This window comes from Neophocaena asiaeorientalis, unplaced genomic scaffold (assembly GCF_003031525.2).
Source record: "Neophocaena asiaeorientalis asiaeorientalis breed wild unplaced genomic scaffold, Neophocaena_asiaeorientalis_V1.1 scaffold43, whole genome shotgun sequence".
Classification (NCBI taxonomy): Eukaryota; Metazoa; Chordata; class Mammalia; order Artiodactyla; family Phocoenidae; genus Neophocaena; species Neophocaena asiaeorientalis.
The window spans coordinates 3617823-3637912 of record NW_020173674.1 but is presented as its reverse complement, the minus strand read 5'-3'; positions in this window follow the sequence as shown (position 1 = coordinate 3637912).

Genomic DNA, 20090 nt, shown 5'->3' with positions numbered 1-20090 from the left:
CAGGGGGGGGTGGGGATGCTTCCTCACTGATGACCTCACTCTCTCTTGTCTTCTCCACCTCCCCTTTAGAAAAAATGTACCAAGAGAAAGAAATGCCCGGAGCAGAAACCCTCACAGGTGGTTCAAAGGCATCCCCTGGGTGCTGACAGCTCAGAGGCCTCACCTCACTCCACTTAATGAGAACCTCTAGGGATGGAACCCAGCACTCTCTGGCTTAAGGAGAGCCTGGGGGTTCCAAGGCACATCACTTTGAGAACCATCCCAGGCTGTCAGACAGGACATGACGTGGGTGATGAATCCAGGTCACACAAGACCACCACCCTAGCCTGGAGCTGCCTGGCAAGCAGTGCAGCCCGAACACAGGGCCAGGGTTCTGGGAGAACAGTGATGCCAGGACCCCTCCCGCCCCCCATCAGCTATCCGCACAGCCTCTGACTTCCATGGGGTGTCTTTGTCTCAGTAGCTTCAGCTTGAGGTCGGCATACTCAGCATCCAGAGGGGACACCCCCTCCCCGTGCCCAGATGGTTCTTCAGGGGACCACCCACCCCTCTCCAGGTCCCCGGGGACGCCTAGGCTGGCCTCACCTCTCTTGCTCCAGGTCCATTAAGCATATGCGCTGCGGGGGCCCTGTGGGATCAGCTGCATTCCTGACCTTGAGGCCAGCGGGGTGCCCTTTCTCCTAGGGCTTCTGCGGAAACCTGGTGGGGACCTGCTCTCCTTCCCAGGACTCAGGTGGGACATGCTAGCCTGGAGCTGCAGGGGCATCATAGCGGGTGGGAGTGGAGGGTGCCTGTCACCGTGCAGAGTGGCACAGGGGCCAGACACGGAGAATGACAGGAACCAGACGTCCTTAACGCCCCTTTGAGGGCGTTTCTTCACTTGCGATCAAGGGAATAATTAACAAATAAAAACAAAACACAAAGCCCACTGTCCAGAGCCCCTCCAACTGGAGAAGTCACCGCAAACATCGCCAGGTTTCAAGGGGCCCCCTCCCCACCCCAGCCCCCCGACCAGAGGCCTGCTGTGGGCGCCCACCACACTGTCCCCCTCCATCCCTGGGGAGGGGCCAGCTCAGGAAGCTCACCAGTGTGTCCTCTTATCTTTTGCAAGCCCAGCTGGGCATCCGCTCCACGGGGCCTGGTGCTGGACCAAATTTAAGGAGCCGGACGCTATTGTCAGCTTATCTGGTTGTAAAGGCCTGTCTTATCTCCAGCCGCCTCTCACTGCCAGTCACTGATTTATGCTTTTACAAGGGCAGTTTGTTGCTCCTGGGGAAGGAGGCGCGATCTCCAGAGGTGCCTGGGAGTGAGGGCAGCGGCCGGGTTTCTTCCCTGTAAAGCGATGGCCCTGTGCCAGCCCTGGCTCAGCAGCTGTGTGGGCCCCGTGGGAACCCGGGGGGGGAAGGGCGGGGGGGAAGGCCATGAAGGGCTGGGATGACCCAGGTCACCAGGCCCGCTGCAGAGCCAGGGGAGGTGACGGAAGGGGAGACTCTAGGAGGGAGAACTCTGGGGGGTGCCCAGGCCCCCACGTCTCTGCTTGTTCCCCCTTTCGGTCCCCTGCCCCTCTCGGCACACCTGCCTCCCACTAGCTCACCCTCCACTACCCTGACTGTGGAGGTGGGCAAAGCCCTGGGCCTGGAGGCCAAGGTTAGACCCTTCCTTGGTGCCTCCACCGTCCTCCCAGCCTCAGTTTCCTCCCCTGTAAAGTGAGCATAAGATGCTGAGCCCCCAATTTCCAGGGTGGCTGCGGGGAGCCACAGAAGGTAGCAGCATCCAGGGTTCTGTAAACCAGCCGGTGTGGTTCTGACCCACGTGGCATCCTTCATAGAAAGTTCTAGGAGGCTGACCCATGGTGCCTCCCTGCAGGATGTTTGCACTCTGAGGCAGCTGGCAGGGGCCAGGCTGAGCCCCAGGGGTGCGTGTTCTGCCAGGTGAGAGGTTTCTAACTCCAGGACCCTGGATTCATTCACTTAACAAATATGCATTGAGCATCTATTATGGGGCACACATAGATGCTGGGGACCCAACAGAGACCAAAACAGACACAACCTCTACACTCCAGTAGGAGTGAACAGACGCTAAACATGACAAATACATAGACTGTATGGTCCACTGCGTGGTGATAAGAGCTAAACAGGGAACTTCCGGAAGACGGGCACGTCTCGGGGGTTGGAGCATGAGTTTTTTTATCGGGTAGCCAGGGAAGGCCTCACCAAGCCAGTAACATCTGAGTCAAGACCAGAGGAGATGAGGAAGTGAGACTCTTCTTCCTGGGAAGAGTGGTCCAGATAGTAGTCACGGCATGTGCAAAGGCCCTGGGGCAGGGGCCCGGTGTGTTCAGATAATGGCCAGAGGGCTGGAGGTAAGGGGGTCAGTGAGAAGTTCAGAGAAGGAGAGCAGAGAGGTAAAGGGCCAGCATATGGAATTGGCTTTGACTCTGAGTGAGATGGGGCCTGGCGGATTTTGAGCCCAGAAGAGATAATGGTCTACTTGCTTTCTGAAAGACTCACTGGCTGCTGAGTGAGCAGTAAGCAGAAGAGGCAGGACAGAAGCAGGGAGAGCAGCCGGGAGGCTCTTGCATCATCTGGGTAAGAGTGGGTGGCCCTGGGACAAGTGCGGGTGAAATGGAGCATGACCATAGAAGTTGGTGGGAGAGGGTGCTGGGTCTTCGTGGAGGGTGGAGAGGGGTTTGCAGGTGGATGTGCCTGACAGCGTGAGACGGGGAGGGACAGCCCCGAGCCCGCACTGGGGACCAGTACCGTCCCAAGCATGTCACATGCCCTTGACTCCTGGGATCCTTTCTCCCAGGGAAATGCAATCATCCCCACTTTCAGGATGGAGAAACCGAGGCACCGAGAGGCCACAGAGCTGCAGTACATTTCAGAGCCTGGGCCCTAAACCGCAAGGCCGCCGGCTGCATGCAATGTTAGCGTAGCTCTTCCCGGGCTCGGCAAACGTTCCCTAGTGACGGTATGTCTGTCCACGTCTTGTATTAAGATTCTGGGGATCCTGCCTCAGTCCAGACGGAGCTCTCCATTTACGCACGTGGAAGGCCAGGCCCCGCCCCGGCGGTCACGAGGGCGAGCATGTAGGTCACGGCCCAGCAGACCTGCTGTAAAGGCCCAGAGAGGGAAGATTTTCGGCCACACAATCCTATCACATATCTCAATCCCCCACCTTGTAGCTGGAAGGCAGCCTTGACAAGAGTCAATGAATGGGCAGCCGGGCTCCAAGAACACTCACCGATGGATGCTGACTTGGAAGGCCGTGTCGTTTTCATGGGCCGTGAAATAGTATTCTTTTGGTTTTTTTTTTCACCCCTTAAAAAATATAAAATCATTCTTAGCCCATGGGCTCTACGAAAAAGGTGGAGAAGGATTTGAACTGTGGCAGGGATTTGCAGCCCCTTTTGGAAATTGTCACCCAAACTGCTACACTGCGGGAGAGCAAGGAGGCTGGTGTTAACTAGCGCTGCTGGTGGGACAGCACAGCTGCAGGCGGCGCGGGTCAGGCATGCAGGTAGCGGGGTCAGGGGTGCGGAGGTCGGTGGGCAGGGGCCAGCCTCCAGCCGGATGTACCAAAGGACCTGAGGTCAGGTCCAGTCCCTGCCCCCCCCAGACGCCCTCAGCCCCTCATTGCTCCCAAACCTGACAATGGCCTCCTGGGGTCGTCAGTTTCTTATAAAACATCACTGATCCCTTACCATGCACGTGCCGGGTACTGTGTGCTGTGTCCCGCCGGCCCTTCCTCATTTCGTCCTTACCCGCCCTCTGTGACTGGCCCACGTGGAGCACGTATGTTCAACAAGCTGTGTCCACAAGGGAGGGGACCAAATGAGAAAGAAAAATGAGAAGAGAAGGTTTTGAAAAAGTGTTTTTAAAAAACACAACACACGCGCGAGCACAGATGTTCCTGGAACAGATTTTATCCTGTAACTTTACCTTTATCGTGGACTTCATATCAGGGGGTGTAGTGGGTTGATTTATATCCTTGACACCGCTCCAAGATATGCCCATGCCTTAATCCCCAGAATGAATATGACTGTATTTGGCAAAAGGGTCTCCGCAGATGTAACGAAGGGAAGGATCTCCAGGTGAGATCTTGCTGGCATAGGGAGGGTCTGAAATCCAGCAACGAGTGTCCTTATGGGAGACAGAAAAGGAGAAAATACACGCAGACACAGATGATGAGCCCCCGTGAAGATGGAAGCAGAAGCTGGGGCGATGCGGCCCCAGGGCCAGGAGCGCCTGGAGCCCCCAGAATCCGGAAGAGGCAGGAGCTTCCCCGAGAGCCTTCAGAGGGAGCGGGGCCCTGCCCACACCTCAATTTCAGACTTCAGGCCTCCAGAACCGGGAGAGGATACGTTTCTGAGGCATTTAATCTCCTGGTATGTGGTCACTTGCTACGGCAGCCCCAGGACACTCACACAAGGGTCATGCACCATAATCTTCACTTTGGGTGCGGGGCCGGGTGCGTGCAGGTGCATGCAGGTGTGGGGAACAGAGGCCTACAGAATCGACCTTGCAGGGTAACCAGAAGGGCCACCGGGCTCCATCACTCAGCAGGCCAGATGGGCAGCAGGTGACCTGGACTTCAGATTCCCAGCTTGGGCAGGTCCCGGGTCTGCCCCCAACATGCTGTGTGACCCACCCAGTCCCTTAAGCTCTCTGAGCCGCTACCTCTTCTTCATGAAAAAAATACAACTAGCTCCGGAGTTTCTGGGAAGGAGTCAGACGCCCAGCTCTGCAACCCCTCCGGCCCAGACAGGCCTGGCCTGCCTGCCATGGCCGGGAGGGAGCAGACACTTTGAGGAACATGCGGGGCCAGCTGTGAGCCGGGGTCGGGGTCCCACATCTGGGCCTCTCCTGGGTCAGGCCAGGGCCATCTGCGAGCCTGGGTGGACCCAGACAGGGTTTAGGGAGAGTCAGTACCCTGATTGGCTGGGGCCGCTGCTGTGGCGACCCTCTGTCCCTCCGTGTCCAAGCAGTCCAGGCTCCCGCCCACGAGCACAGAAGGGCATGCAGCCCAGCGTGTCCTCATCCCAGCCCCGGCTGGAGGGTAGACCCAAGACAGTGCTTCTCCTCAGTCCCCGGGGCCACCGGCCTGGGGATGCAGACAGCCCCCTCTGCTGAGGTCCCTGCACTCTTTCTCTCCCTTCCCCCCACCCCACCCCATGGCACTCCCTCCTGCTGCCCTGTGCCAGGAGGACGGCTTAGAGCCCACGAGGGGGTGGGAAGGCCACTGTGAAAACGGAGATGCTGGTGCCTGGCCTGGGCTGGCGGTGGGGACCGTGAGTTGGGGACATTTTTAAGATCGAGGAGGTCGAGCGCCGGGGACAGGGGATCCGTGAATGTGGGTGAGGTGGGTGGCGCAGGGGGCACAGCTTCATGGCTGGAGAGAAGAGGTGGATGGGGCGTCTTCTGCTGGGAGGGGGCTCAGAAGAAGGAGGTTTGGAGGTGGGATGCTGGGATCCACTTTGATCATGCCCAGCTGGCTTTGGGGCAGACACCCCTGTGGGGCTGCCAGTGGGAAGTTAGGTAAGTGGGCCCAGAGCCAGGGGAGGCCTGTGTGTCCGCCGTCCCTTCTGCTAGGTCTCCACCTCCGACTGTTCTTCCCAGGCGATTTGACCCTGTCCTCCCAGCCCCGTGCCAGCAGCCCCCCTGGGGTCTCGTGTGGGGCTGATCACAGAGCCTGTACCTTGGTTGTTCTCAGGGATGCTGGGTATACAGTTGGCACTCAATACATGTCTAATGAAGGAGAGTCTCGCCACAGAGATCCAGGGGACGCAGCACGCTCCCGGGCAGCCTTCTGGCCAGTAGGGATTGGCCTGGTGTCCTTTCCCTCACTCCTCTGGCCTAACCCAGAGCCCAAAGCAACTGCTATTCCTTTTTCCAGGGTCACTGCCCCCAAGACCCTAAAATCCAGCCTGGCTCCCTTCAAGGAGCACCTTGAAGGGTGCTGTGAGGCTGGGGCAGGGGAAAGGGGTGGGGTCACCGTCTCCGTGCTGGACCCAGGACAGAGGTACAAGCTCGCCCAGGGGCAGGAGGAGGGCCGGGTGCCACATCTAAACGCGGTGTGTTATGAGGGACCCACGGGGGAGCTCCGAGGGGCATGGGAGCCTGTGTGGACTCTGGAGCACAGGAGTACCGCCCTGGAGAGGGAGGTCTTGCTGGAGAGCAGCTCAAGCCTCCCAGGACGGGCGGCTGCGGCATTACAGACATCTGGGGTGAGAAACCCCCATGCCTCTCTCCGAGCCCTGGCAGGGCTGGGTGAGGAGTGAGTGAGACGGGGGTGAGGAACGTCCGTGAGCGGAAGTGAGCTGCCCTCTCGGACGGGGAGCTCACCCCCACACGCAGCACACATCTGCAGTGCCTCCTGGGCTGACCAGCTCTTTGAATTTGGCCCCAGGGAGGAGGTGACTGCCGCCCTTAGGAGAATCTGGCCTCTGTTAGTGACGACAACCGCCAGGGAGCTGAGAAGGGGCCCTGCTGGGTGGCGCCTCCCACTGGTGGGCCCGGCACAATGTCAACCACCTTGCTCCCGGCTGGGCCCTGCTTCTGCCACCACTCAGGCCCCAAGTTGCAGCTTTCCAAACAACCCTTTGGAGTGAGAACCAGGTCCAGCTAGGAAGGGACACCTCTAACTGACCCAGGATGCCGCCAGCGCCTCTGGGACCCCGCCCCGCCTCTTGTGTCCTGCCAGGGGGCACACAGAGCAGGCTGTCCTGGCCCCATCGTATACATGAGGAGCCTGAGGGTCAGAGAGGTTCCAGACCTGGGTGGAACCCGCAGGAGGCTGGGCTGGAGTGCAAGTCTCTGAGCCCCATTCCAGGGCCCTTCCCAGTGCCCCCCATCATGCCAACCCTGCCCCCCAGGGCAAGGCTGCCAGCAGGTCCCCAGAGGCCGTTTCTGCCGTCCACGTGCCTTGATCTCTGCTCTAGAGCGGCTCCTGGCGTTCCGAGGTCCACCTGTGGCCCAGCCTAGTATGGGGCAGGCCTCCCGCCCTTCTCCCGAACCCGGAGGGGCCAGGGGCTGGGTGGCAGTCCAGGGCTGTGGGAGGCTTAGCAGGAAGGAAGCCCCTCGCCCTCAGAGCTGCCCCCAAGCCTGGGAGCCGGGAGGGGGGCACCACCCTCTGAGCCCCAGGGTTGGGGGATGAGTGGGAGGGGGCAATCCCCCAACCCTGCCGTGCTGGCGGCAGAGGCCAGCTTCCTGGGAGCCAGCCGCGCAAGAGATTCCAGCAGCGTCTATGAGTGAGGGGGCGGGGGTAGCGCTGCCCTCTCGGGACTCCGGTCCCCAGGCAGGTGCTGCCCCCTGGTGGGCAGTCTCTGGAACCGCGGTGTGGGCATCTCCAGTTTGTCTCAGGCCAGGAGTCCCTCATTCCGACAGAACATCCCCCGGGGGGGCTCCTGTCCAAGCAGGGCCCCTGCTGGTATCTCTGTCTCCTGGGGGGTGGAGGGTGTCAACTCCTGCCCAAGAGACTCCCAGGTGGGCACCTGCCAGGGGGCCTCGAAGGACTCCAAGAGCCCCCTCTCTGGGGCAGGGTCACTGGGGGCACCGACAGCACCCTGCATTCACAGGCGAACAGTGTCTGCTCAGCTGCCCCAGGTACCCAGCGCTGGGCCAGGCTGGGGGCGGGCAGAATCAGCCCCCTTCCTGAAGCCCCTGTCCCTACAGCCCTGAATGCGACTCTGTGGGGCTGCTCCCGGGGCCCCACTCAGATGTGGGAATGTGGGCTAGACTCCGTGGGAACAGGTGGCGCAGCTGTGGCTCAGACCCAGGCCGAGGTCCCCCGGTCTGCCCTTCTCCCACCTGGGCCTGGGCGCTGGGAGAGTCCAGTCGATGGAGAAAGCCCTTCCGAGCAGCTGTTGTGAGGACAGAAGGGGTGAGGAACCACCCACACTCCGAGAGGGAGGCAGCCGGACAGCAGCCCGAGCCCACGGCACTGTGGCCACCAGCCCCAGCCTCCAGCTCGGCTGCAGAAGTGCATCCAGGGGTGGAGCCTGCTGTGCAGCCTTGCCCTACGAGTCCCCTCACCGGGAGCAGAGTGGTCTCAGACTGAGAACAGCCGGGCGCATCAGCGGAGCCCAGGAGTCACCCTGAGTCAGCACATCCTCTCCCGCCGCTGGCCCAAGTCCATTCCAAGGCTCTGTCGTCCCCACCTGGGGCGGGGGCTCTTGTTGTGGCTCCATTTGTCAGATGCGGAAACCGAGACGCGGGGCGACCAGGCAGCTGTGAGGTGGGGGCTGGGGTGGGGTGGGGGAGTTGGGGCGCCTCCGAGGCCGCCTCTCCTGCACGTGGGGTGGGGTCAGGTTTGGAATTTCCTGTTGCTCTTCACCTTTGAGTGGTGCCGGCGGCCAGGCGGTGCCAGGCTGGGAAGTCTCTCTGGAGGCTCCACACCCAGCACACCTGGTATTTTTATTCCCGTGTAAGTCTGATGCCAGGAGAACGTGGTTAAAGCCCTGCTGTCTCCTTCCATGCCCAGGGTCAAGGGATCCCTTATCTGGCGAGATCTTATCTGCATGTCCTTGCTGGATTCTGGAGCTGGCTCCTGGAGGTACAGGAGGCCCCAGCGGGCAATCCAGGGTACCAAGGATTGGCCCAGAGGGGTGGGGCCTCCCGCCTCTGTCCCCTCCCCCCAGCACCGCTTCCCTCCGAGGCCTCTCCCTCTTGCTCACCTGCCCACCCTCCACAGCACTGGAGGTGTCAGGCAATAAAAGGGAGACAGAAAGCAAGTCAGAACAAGCAGGAGTTGAGCAGAGAGGGGACGGGGCGGGGAAGAGGAGGGGTAGGCTTTCCAGGGAGCTGTTTCAGCCCTGGGTTACACAAACTGGCTCTGAGCTTCCTAGCAGCCAGGGCAAAAGGGAAAGAAGTTGAAGGAAGGTGGAGTCAGAATAGGAGACTGGTCTCATGCACAGAGCCTAGACCATTCCCTCAGCCTTCCCTGACATGAAACTTCTTTGAAAAGATCGAGACAGTGCGAACGTCACGTTCCACGACAGGGCATGCGTGCACACTCTTGCATGTCTGTTCACGTGTCCTTTCCTCCAGCAAACACTCACTGGGCACCTACTATGTCCAGGCCTGTGCTAGGTGCCGGGGAGATGGTGGTCGGCGGGGCAGGCGTGGCCTCTACCCTTGGGGACGGGGTCCCCTACCCTCAGGGCCTCATCAGCTCGGAGGAAGATGACAGTAAACAAATAATGCAAAGGAAACCAATTCCATGTCATCAAGCATTTGATGCCTCCTCCTTGGACCTGGAGGAGCTGAGGTCCCGGCACATCTGAACAAGGAGACAAAGTGAAGAAGGATTAAGCCGTTGGGACTGCAACAGAGATGGGAGAGTGAGCGCCTGGAGACCAGGGCTGAAGGGAGGGGAGGAGGGGGCGAGGGGCTGGGGCCCCGGAGACGTGTGGCCAGGGCAGCGGCGTGCTGTGCCCCGCACCCAAGAGGCAGAGGGGATGGCAAACGCTGCTCTCCCTGCAGATTGCGGGCACCGCTGTCTGCAGGACCCCTGCTCAGCCTTCAATCGCTCTATGCCTCAGTTTCCTTGTCTGTAAGGAGAGCTGGTGTGGGGATTCTGTAGTCAATACGGACAAGGTGCTGAGTTTGGTGTCTGGGCCGTGCCGCGTGCACAGAAAGCAGGAGCTGAGGCTGTTTCTGGGGACTCTGACGTTGAATGTGAAGTTTCTCCTGCTCCGTTCTCCCCGAAACTTCCGGCCCAATGCAGGCTCACAGCCCTGGGTCAGAATGGTTTGGAGGATGAAAAGGGAGCTGTGTGGGGCGGGGCTGTCTTGTGAGTAACAGGGCTCTGCCCCACGCCCGGGGGATGCCTAGGAGACATCCCTCAGGTGGAGCGGCTCCGGCCACGCTCCACGGCTGGGGTGGGTGAGGGGCGACATCAGGAACTGTCAAGAATCACCAGCACCAGTTCTGCGAGAGCAAAACTGCATTTTCACGGAATCCCGTGTTATCCAATGACGCCTCATGCGAAAACCTGGTTTCAGTGGGGGAAAAGGAGGCAAGCAACGGGAGAAGGTCAGATTTGAAAAGCAAATCGCATCCTTCTGTGGGAATTTCAATATTGCAGGTGGGTTTTGCAGCAGTAAACCTACTTTTGCAAGGCCAGAGGAAAGGACTGCATTCACCAGAGCTTCCCTACCCAAATCTAAGTAGCCTGTGACTCCATCGACCTTCCAGACTGCAAGGACATACCCTTTAAAACAACCCCCCAAGTACTTGCTCCCAACTCCTCACAACGGCCTCCACGCCCCCCGACTAGTCCCTGCCCACCTCTCCATTACCTCATACCCCCTCGATGTGCCCCTCACCCTGCACCAGCCACTCTGGCTTTCTCGCTGTTCCTCAAGCATGGCGAGCTAGTTCTGGCCTCAGGACCTTTGCACTTGCTGGTCTGGCTGCCCGGAATGCCTTTCCCCCAGAAAGTCACCCTCCTGCCTCTCAACCTCCATAACGCTGCCTCTGGAGTGCCTTTCCTCAACGGCAAGACCATTCTCTGCTCTGCGTCCAGACCCCAGCACATAATAGGACTCAATACCTACTTGAGTATTGCATTGAACAAAGACACGAAACACTCATTGTTTTACTTTTAAGGCCGCAAATGGAAATCAGTTGCAACCCGGTTCCTGGACTCCTGGGCTTCCTCATGCCCCAGCCCCGCTTCCCCGACCCAGGGGGAGCCAGCTCCCAGCCAGCCTACGTTGTGCTCCGAGCAACACAAACCGTATTCCCTGATCGATCCATGTCTCCAGGTCTGGATCTGACCCTGGGGGCTGTGGCTAGCTTAGCACTCTCCGAAAAACTAGACCCACCGCTGGGGGGCAGCATGGTGTCGTGGGAAAAAGCCGGAAGCTTCAGGGGACCTGGGTCTGGATGCGGCCCCTGCCCCTTCATGAGCCTGGTGACGCTGGCCCAGCCACTTCTGCTCCCGAGCCTCGGAGTTTCCCTCCACAAAGCGGGGCTAGGACTCTTCCGTGCCAGGCAGATGAGCTTGCTGGCCGTGGAGACAGGGTGTGAAAGGCCAGGACCCTGTGCCACCCGAGATAATTTCAGACAGACTGGGGACCGTGGCTCCCAGGCCTTTTCCAACATTCAAAAAGTTACAGGGGAAAAAAGCAACAGTTTAAAAATAGGACACATGTCCAAAAGAACGTTCTATTATTTCCCACTGGGTCTCTCTTGGCAGGCTCTGGCTGGGAGGAGCAGGGACAGGCCATGGCGAGGCCATCTCGCTATCAAGAGCTCTTTGGGGGCTCTGGGTCCTAAGCCCCTGGCCCCCAGCCTTTGCCCCCTCCTTGGACAGCCAGGGAGAACTGAGGCTGTTTCAGTGTCCCCACAAGACTGCCTCGGGCTGGCTTTGGGGTCTGGGCAGAGGGGGAGCTCGTGACCCCCTTCATTTAGAGGACGGTAACCCACTTCCTAGAACGGGACCTGCATTCGTGTCCTACGCCGCTGTCACAAATGACCACAGTCTTACCGACTTGAAACGATGTGGATTTATTCTCTTGCGCTTCTAGACATCAGACGTCTCCCTGGGCTAAAATCGAGGCATCAGCAAGGCTGGTTCCCTCGGGAGGCTCCGGGGAGAACCCATTCCTTGCCTTCTCCAGCTTCTGGAGTCGCCCACGTTCCTTGGTGTGTGGGCCCCTCCTCCCTCTTCAAAGGCAGCAGCGCAGCGTCTTCAAATCTCTCTCCCTCCCTCCAGCCTCTGCTTCAGCAACACATCTTTTCTCTGACTCTGACCCTCCCGCCTCCCTCTTGTAAGGACCCTTGTGATGGCGTGGGGCCCACCTGGGGGATCCAAGAAAAGCTCGCCTCTCCACTCTTCAAGTTCATCCCACCCAAAAAGTCTCTTTTGCCGCATAAGGTCACATATGTGACCTGGGTTCTGGGCATTAAGATGTGGATATCTTTGGGGGGGTGTCCTTTTCTCAGCCTACCACAAACCCTGTGCACCGTTGGTGCCCAAGGGACTTATTATAATAATAGGCACCAGCTGCATGCTGTGGGTATTGCCCTCCTGAGGATTTCTATTCTGACACCGGTTTTTTGAGGCAGGTAGTATTACTCCAGATCCCAGGGCACTGGCCACCAGAACACAAACACTCAGCTAGCCAGGAGTTTCTCCAGGCTTTCCTGGGGGCCCACTGCAGCATGCCCTTCGCCCCACAAGACTTCCCCACGAGGCATTTGCTTAGGGCCCTGGACCATTAGGGTGAAATCTTCGGGGACGGGTGACCCTACGATGCAGGTGTCTGGGACGGTCATTCCACCCCCTGAGCCTCAGTTTCCCCGTTTGTAAATGGAAGGGTGGGGCTGGGGGGTCACGTGGGAGACTGGGGTTAAGTCTGGATTCTGTTAGCTGCAGGCAGAGGGCCCAGGCCAGGCGTCTGTAAACAGGCCAGCAGCCCTGCCTTCGAGGGCATTGGAGGATGACGTGTAATAATGTCCCCCCACCGCCCAACGCAAGGCCACTGGGTCACTCAGCCTCACTCGGGAGGTCTCCTGTGAACACACTTTCTCAGCCTCCGAGGGCCTTGCCACGGAAAATTTAATGTTACAGGCCGATTGACGGAGGTTCTTTCCACCACCAGGGGGCAGCATTGCCCCTCGCTGCTGAGCCTTCCTTGGGGGACCCAGCTGCATCCACCCCACCCGCCAAGGGCAGAGGCCTCTGGGTTCGCGGGGTGTGGGCTCTGAAAGCCTGCCTGGCCCTTTCCAGACACTATGTCCCTGTTCCCACCTAAGGAGTGGCTCCCAGGATTGACTAGAACCTTGAAAGGCCCTGGTGGGCCGTCCTCCTGGCCTGGGTCCCTGCTGTGAAATCCTCGGCCTTTATGCTCCCCAACCCCCTTCCTGAGCCCCCCTTCCTTGACCCCGTCCTGGCTTCCCCCCCCCAGGCTGTTTTCCTCCTGGTTCACACCAGGCCTCGCCCAGAGCGGACTGGGGGGCCCTAGCGCCCGGATGGTGGAGCTTCCAAGGGTGCTGGCCCTCCTGAGCTATGTTCTGCTCACAGCCCTCTCACTTTAGCTGTCCCGGCTCCCTGGTGCTCCCACACACGTGCACACATGCCCAGACACACGGCACACTCACACACGTGCGCGCACACACACGTGGGCACACACACGGCACCCCAGCGTTCTAGGATCCTCTCTGTGTCGTCACCCCCGGGGTTCTTCCTCCCCAGGGACACCCGGAGGCTCCCTGTGTCCTGAGCTTCTCCTGGGGCGAGGTCCCCTTTCGGGGTGAGTCCTCCCTCGGGGTCCCCCTCCCCCCTCCAGCCTTGGAGCCTCTCCAGAGCTCCCAGCAAGCCGGCGTGTGCCGGCCCCCCCAGGAGGACCAGCTTGGGCCCTTTTCTTTCTTTTCGTCTGTTTCCTCAGCCGCAGCAGGGGTGCAGCAGGGGTACAACAGGGGCACGGGGAGGAGTGGTGCCCCCTCCACCTCCCGGAAACTTGATGCACACATCCTGCCCCACAAAGTGTGTCTGCAAAGAGCTTGCAGCCCGTGAGCCTCCCAAGCCCTGTGCCATCAGTGGGAGATGGTGGGGAGCGTCCTCACGCTCTCTGGGACGGACCCTCTCTACGTTGCACCCGCAGTGCATGGCTGGGGAGAGGTAAGGCAAGGCTCGGTCCAGGCCCCGTGCTGGGTCCCTGGCCAAGGGTAGGTCCTGCAGCCCCAGGCATATCTGAGCTCCATCCCCCTCCCCAGGAGACAGGGCAGAGCTGCCTCCCCAGGGACCCGAGGAGTCCAGGGCAGCCTCTGAGGTTCTAGCTCACAGCTCACCTCCAGTCATGAGATGCTTGTCCTGTGGGATCCGCTACTGAGACGTTGACCTCCTCCCCAATTCCGACAGGTGGGGAAGGGGCTCTGGGTTCCTGGGTCACTCACAGCTTCCTGGTTTCTCAGGACCCTAGACTCACCACCACCCTTTGTCAGAAGATAAATGTATTTCCCTTCAAAAGATATAGCCGGTGACCCCGACAGGAAGGGGAAGGAGGCCAGGCTCAGACTGGGAGGGGGAGTGGCCAGGGGGGCAGAGGGCACCCTGAGAGCGGCCTGCGGGGCCCCGTCTGTGGCCTTGGTCTTGCTGCCCACCCACGGCAGGCCTCCAAGACCACAGGAGCGCTGAGCCCTTGACCAGCGCTCTCGGCTGTGTGCCCCCAGCCAGGGACCCTGGGGGAAGCGGGGCTGGGAGAGCCAGGCCCCTGGCCCGCGGTGGCTCCACAGTCCAGCTGAGAGATGTGACTGAACAAGAGGGTGGGCGTGGCTTCCTGATGGGTGGATGGGTGGATTCAGCTGCCGGAAGGGGTGGCACGGCACACGCCCAGGGAGTGCAGGGCACCACGGGGACCAAGGCTCAGAGGCTGGAAAGTCCCCGGTGTGCTTAGGGATTAAGGGACAGGGGATGGGGCCAGAAGCAGGCGTCTGCATCGCTGTGCCCGCCTGAGAGCCGGGCTAGGGTCTGAGCAATCCTTTCCAGATGACGGGTGTGTGGAAAGCCGGCTCCTTATTTCCGCAGCCTCGGTTTGGACATGGTGCCCTCCAGGGAGACTGACGGTAATGCTCCAGCAGCACCTCTAACTGTCCCCTGCCCCGACGTCTCCTCCGCGTGGCCTCACCAGCTGTCACCATCCCCCATCCTGCTTCTCTAAGAGGCCGAGGTGGCCTCAAGCCAGCTGCTGGCTCTGGGCACAGCTCCTGGACTCTCAGGGCGCCCAGAGCTGCACGGCCTCCAGGTAGAAGCAGGTGGAGGCCTGGGACCTGAGAACAGACAGAGCGTGTCCCCAAACACCTGCTCTAGGAAAAGCATTCTCGGGTTGGTTCTGGGAACTTGCCACTCCAGAAGGCCCAGGGGACCCGAGGCTGCTGGGAATGGCCTGGGGGAGGTGGAAGGTGGAGCTGGGTGCCCTGATCATGTCCTGACGCCTTCCCTGCAAGAGGCCTCTGGACTTAGCAGGGCACCTGGACTGAGGTCCCACAGGGATGTGAACGCCCTGACCCTGACCCTGACCCCGAGCGGGGTTGTGTAGTTCCTGGTGGCCAGGACCTGCTCCTCTAGGGGCCCGTGTGAGGGGGCATCGGAGGGCAACAGAGGGTCAGGGTTCTCAGCGGCCCCTTTCCACGCTAAGAGGGATTTTAGCGTCTGCAGATGTTACGGTTGAAATGTGTCCCCACAACCCCACAACCCCCATTACCTCAGAATATGACCTTATTTGGAAATAGGGTCATTGCAGATGTAATTAGCTAAGATGAGGTCGTACTGGGGCATGGTGGCCCCTAAGCCAATATGAGTGGTGTCCTTATAACGAGGGAAAACGGAGACAGACGCTCACACAGGGAGAGCCCATGTGAAGACTGGCATGACACAGCCATGAGGAAAGGAGCCAGAAGGATCCAGGAGAGAGGCCTGGATGGGCCATCCCGAGCAGCTTAGGGGAAAGCACCAGCCCTGCCCACACCTTGACCTCAGGCTTCAAGCCTCCAGAACCATGAAAGAAGAAATTTCTGTTGTTTAAGCCACTCCATTTGTGGTACTTTGTTTCGAGAGTCCCAGGACACTAATGCAGCAGATACGGAGAACCCGCCGTTAACTCTGCTTACCCCGGACCTGTGAGATAGCAGGTGGTGGGTGGGGGCAGAAAGGGATTCATTCTTTGAACCCCACCCTCTTCAAGAGCTGCAGTAGCATGGGGCATCTCTTTCCTCCTGGAAGCTGCCCCCTAACTCCCCAAGATCCCCCATCACCCCCAAGACCAAAGTCCCCTCTACCCACAGACAAGGGGTTCCCTGGGGCATTGTTCTCTTGGGGCTGCAAGGTGTCCAGTCCATAGGGACATGTGAGATGACAGCGCCTCAGTTGGTGGACGATTAGGTAGCTGGATGTTTGGTAGATAGATAGATGGATGGATGGATGGATGGATGAATGGATGGATGGATGGATGGATGTTTGCTAGATGGCTGGATGGAGGTTTGATGGATGGGTAGATGGATGGATGGATGGGTGTTTGCTAGATGGATGGATGGAGGTTTAATGGATGGGTAGATGGATGGATGGATGGATAGATGGATGGATGGATGGATGGATGGATGGGTGTTTGCTAGATGGATGGATGGATGGGTAGATGGATGGATGGATGGAGGTTTGATGGATGGGTAGATGGATGGATGGATGTTTGATAGATGGATGTTTGGATGGGAAGCTGCTAGTCTTATGGCCTCACTCCTCTGTCACTTTGCCTGGGTATGAACACCATGGGAGGCACTTTTAGCGCAACAATCTTGTTGGCCACGAGATGCAGACTGACACAGGCTGTTGGGTTTGTGCGACTGCCCTCCAGCAATTTCCGTGCCAGTTGCCAGGTGAGATTTTTTCACTAGTTCCCTGGCTTCGAAATGTGGAAAAACAAACCACATCCTCCCCAAGCCTGTCCGACCGCAGCAGCCATTGCAGCCAGCATCCCGCACTCCCCCAGGTGTCCTGCGTCGGCCACACTGGACGCCGGCCTGAGGAGAGAGCCCTGCCTCGCCGGCGCATGTGGCTGGCCCAGATTTCTAAACTCGGCTCTGACAAGCATTAAATTTATGACGGAGTTTATTTAAAGGAGGAAGTGGCAGTAAAGTGCAACACCCAGGAAGTGATGAGCTGAGAGCTCCGAGGCAGACACAAAACAGGTACCGACAAACACAGGACACGTTATTTAAAATTCCCCCCGCTGACAGATCGGACGGCCGAGTGGGCCAGACACCGCTCGGAGGAGATGAAAAGAGCTTATTTCCTTCCTCTGGATAAACACGCCAGGAGCCAGATCCTTCCGTGATGATAAATGGTTTCCTCCTGTCATCAGTGCGGGGGGTCACGCCTCACGACTGGCCAGAACCTGTGGTCCATCAGGGGCCCCGGAAAGGGCAGCGACAGGAAGGTGCTCCTGCATGAGAATTCCCACCAGCCAGGCCTGTCTTCAGGCACCAAGATGTGCTCATCTCACTCCAGACCCATCACAGTTCTCAAAACACGGGAAGATGCAGAGGGATTGGGTGCAGGGGGTGGGTGCAGCTCTGACATCCTGCCCGGGGCCGGGACTGTGGGATTGAAGGGCCGCCCTGGACAAGATTCTAGAAGGAAAGGAGCAGGGGCAGGGAGGCAACTTCCCTGTTCCACGGGACAGGAGGATGCCGTGGGCCCTCATCTGGGAAGTGAGGATCCAGCTCTGTCTCCCCAGGACCAGGGACCGGCTTTGGTTGGAGTCTGAGCACCAGGTCTGGTGGGAAGGCAGTCACCCTACACCAGACAAGCATCGCTGCCCAGGCTGAGACTGTTTCAGGAGGAAATTGGTTTGAAGGATAAGCAGAGCCTGGAGCAACCCGCCCCCCTCCGACACACACACACATGGTGCTTTCAAACAAAATCCAGTGAGGTTATTTATAAAAGGCCAATGCACAACCTCCGGGGCTGGAGGAGAGGACGGAGTCAGATCCCAGCTCGAGGCTTGCCGTGATCCATTTGCTGCCCCATGTTCCTCTACATCAGAGATGCATCTGTGCTTTCCTGTTCCTTGGGCTCACCTGGGGGTGGGCAGAAGAAGCCAGGACAGAGGCCTGGGTCTAAAGAAAACTCCCTCCCCGCCCCCCGGGGGGCAGCATCCCGCCTGCTGAGCCGTCTTCCCCAGGGCAGCTCCTTGCTCTCCAGGGGTAGGAAGCAAGAGTGCCCATGGGAAGGAATGAAACATTGGCACCGTTACGGCAGGGATGACCCTGGAAACCGTTCTGCTCAGTGAAAGTAGCCGGACTCAAAAGGACCACACGTCGCCCAATCCCATTTCTATGAAACATCCAGAATTGGCAAATCCATAGAGACAGACGCAGATTGAGGGTTGCTGCCAGAGCTTGGGGTTAGAGAAAATGGGGAGCGATTACGTAATAGGTGTGGGGTTTCCTCTGGGGGTAATGAAAATGTTTTGAACCTGATAGAGATGGTGGTCATACCACACAATGCCACTGCGCTGTTGACCTGAAAATGATTAATTTTATGTTATGTGAATTTGACTCAAAACTTTTAAAAAATGCAGGTGGGGATCAGTGTGGCCTCTGGAGGGACCTGCATGGCGCCAGCTGGCTCCTCGGCTCAGACAGGTAGCCACGTGTGCAGCCCCCGGAGGAGAGAGGCACACACGTCACCACCTTCAACGGCAGCTCATGCATCGGACAGTCTGAGTTCTAGGCCCAAGAGATGGTGGTATCTGGGGACTCGAGCCCCGCTCCACTGCTTACGGGTGACTGGACCGGGTGACTGGCCTTCAAGAATCCTGTCTTCACATCTGTAAAAGGGAATCCACAAAGACACAACACCAGAACGCACAGGGCCCCGGATGCAGCTGGAAAAGCCGGGTTCTGCTCACGGGCCATTGCCCTTAGCCTTGTTCCCACGTGGTGCTTCTGACTGGGGTGTGGACGAAAGAATGTCGCCCCCGTATTGGGAAACAAAGGATGCTGCAGCCGTCAAGACAGCAGCCACTGCAGCCGCGACACCCCACTGTGCACCCCAAAGGACTCAGGATGGAGCAAAGCGGGATGCTGGCCCTAGATAGCTGACGTGCTTATCAAAGGGATGATTTCAATCAACCCAGACTCTTGCATCTTCCCAGACTTAAAAAAAGTGCTAAATTCGTTAACTTGAGATGTCTGAGTTTTCTTTAATTAACAGTAATCTCTTGATGGACCAACTGCCTGGTTTCTGTTTCAAAACCCCCTGTACATCCCGGTTTCGCCCCTACCTCTCTGGGGCAGTTCCTCAGGGCTGTCTGAGAGGCTGCCTCTGGGGCTTGAGTTCTCAGCAAGTCCGCTGAATAAAACATAAACAACTTTTCTGCCGATAGGGGTCCTGTCTTACCTTTCCTGCCAGACAGTCATGGTCCCAGAAGCAGGGCTGTGTCTGACTCATCCCGCTGTCCTCCACAGCCCGGCTTCCCAGATTCCAGGCCGCGGACAGATCGCGTTGGCGTCTCCCGGGCACCTGCTAAAAATTCAGATTCCTCTCCTGCTTGACTACCTGCATCAGGGCAACTGGGGTGGGGCTTGGAGATCTGCATTTTAGCAAGTGCCTCTGCATAGCCAGGAACCTTCTACAGTAGGTGGGAAGGGGGATTGGAGGGGGCAAGGCGTTTCCTGGGACTTCAGTTGTGCAGACAGCCTGAGCTCTGTCCCCTGGGCTGGCAGCAAGTGGGCCAGAAGAGGCCGCCAGGAGACCCTGTTTGAGAAATGCTTTCACTCCCTTGACACCCAGCGGGACCCCATCCTTGGCCCCAGCAGGAAATGGTCCTCCCGGAGACCAAGGGTAAAAAAACCAGAAAGCTATTTAAGAAACTTGTCAGGCTTTATTATTATTATTTTTAATACGAAAAGAATGTTCAAGCCTTCCCACCAAGGAATAATAAGATTAAGGAGTTTAAAAGAGGTGGCTGGTGACATATATTGTACATACTCCTCGTGGGGGGAGCCGCCGGGGAGCCCTGTGAGGGCTGAGCTTCCCTTTGTAGCCTCGCTCCGGGATGGCAAAGCCAATTCGGATGTAACCGGAAGGATGATTAACACGCTCGCCTGCCAGGCCCTCGCAGGCCCTTCCAGCCACTCACCTTCCCTGGTGATCCAGTTGCTGCAGGATGTAAGAGCAATAACGGCTAAGACAGACTGGCCTCTTTCCTCCTGGACACAGAGCCGGCCCACGTGTCCCAGCCTCCCTGCACTTAGCGTGGCCTCAGCCTGTGGGTGGAGATTCCGGCCCAGAGGAGCCTCCCTGGAATCCCCCATCTGCAGAGGACCCAAGAGGAAGATTCTGAAGCCCTAAGAGGGCCACAAGCTGGAAGGAGCCTGGATCCCCAAATGACTTTGTGGATCAGACCCTCTGTCCTTCACCTTCCTGCACTGGATTGTGATATGAGAGAGAAATATCTCCACGGTGTTAAGCCCTCCACATTTGGGTCGTTAAGGGCAGTGGCTGGCTCACCCTGTGCACTGACGCTCATAGCTACAAGTAGTCAAACTCTTGTCACCAAACAGGGTTCTAAGCACCTTTGGCGT